Genomic DNA, 1,228 nt, shown 5'->3' on the forward strand with positions numbered 1-1,228 from the left:
AACTTCTTAATCTGAAAAACAACAGCACACAGTAAAATCTAATGTATGTGTATAGTTTTAAGTTTTGAAATGTAATGACTGTAATGTCGTGTAAATAAGCATCGTGTAGAACTGTAAAAATTACTTTTTCTTGCACTGTTTGTAATTATTGGATATGTTGTTTTGCAGTGGTTTATTTGAGAGTTTTTTTAATGAATAAAGTATATTTTTGAAATTAAAAAAAAGTGCTGTCTGTCGCTTCTCGGCCTTTTGGCTAAGATCAAGTGTAGTGTCGACATGCTGTACTTGGTTGAAGTCATTAGATTACATTTTAGCTTCATTTGAAGCAATTTTTAAAAGCGGCATCTCGGCCTTTTGGCTAAGATGCAAATGAGATCAAGCCTTGGAGGAGGTGCAACACCTACTCCAATCAGCTTGGATCATGTAGATCAAGCCCAAGACAGGAGGTGAGAGCCCTGTCTTGGATTGGGAATGTCTCAACTTGTTGAGACTCTGAATTGGACTTGATTTGATTGAATTGGAATAAAAATACAAAACAAAGTGCTGTATGTCATAACACTAAGGACTGCCTCAACTGCCACCACACTCTGCAGCTATAGATGTCTTCTATAAACACTCAACATTCCTTCTGTGGCCACTGTCTGTCAGTGTTGGCATTCCTGTCTCCCCTTGTGGGAGAGTCTAGGACCAGAGGGGCAGAATCTCAGAGTAAAGGGGTCGCCCGTGGAAGACAGAGGTGAGGAGGGATTTCTTCTCTCGGAGGGGAAGGAGTGTGGGGAATTCTTACCCGCAGAGGGCTGTAGAGGCTGGGTCATCAAGGCTGAGATAGACAGATTTTTAATCAGTAAGGGAATCGAGGGGATAAGGCGGGAGAGTGGAGTTGAGGATTATCACCTCAGATCAATCATGATCTCAGTGAATGGCGGAGCAGACTCGATGGGCCGAATGGCCTACTTCTGCTCCTCCGTCTTATGTTCTTCTCCCTCCTGTCTGCTTTTCACACCTTCCTGCATCCCGTGTCTGCGTGGGTTTCCTCCGGGTGCTCCCGTTTCCTCCCACATTCCAAAGATGTGCAGGTTAGGTGGATTGGCCATGCTAAATTGCCCCTTAGTGTCCAAAGATGTGTAGGTTAGGTGGATTGGCCATGCTAAATTGCCCCTTAGTGTCCAAAGATGTGCAGGTTAGGTGGATTAGCCATGCTAAGTTGCCCCTTAGTTTCCAAAGATGT

General features: G+C 43.9%; 1 non-coding gene across 1 annotated transcript; it reads left to right on the plus strand.

Moving 5' to 3' along the window:
• Nucleotides 1-233: 233 nt before the first annotated feature.
• LOC144510299 (U2 spliceosomal RNA) lies at nucleotides 234-432 on the plus strand. The gene has a single exon (XR_013500606.1). It is a non-coding gene; the product is annotated as a U2 spliceosomal RNA (small nuclear RNA).
• The last annotated feature ends 796 nt before the right edge of the window (nucleotides 433-1,228 follow it).

This window comes from Mustelus asterias, chromosome 22 (genome assembly GCF_964213995.1).
Source record: "Mustelus asterias chromosome 22, sMusAst1.hap1.1, whole genome shotgun sequence".
Taxonomy (NCBI): domain Eukaryota; kingdom Metazoa; phylum Chordata; class Chondrichthyes; order Carcharhiniformes; family Triakidae; genus Mustelus; species Mustelus asterias.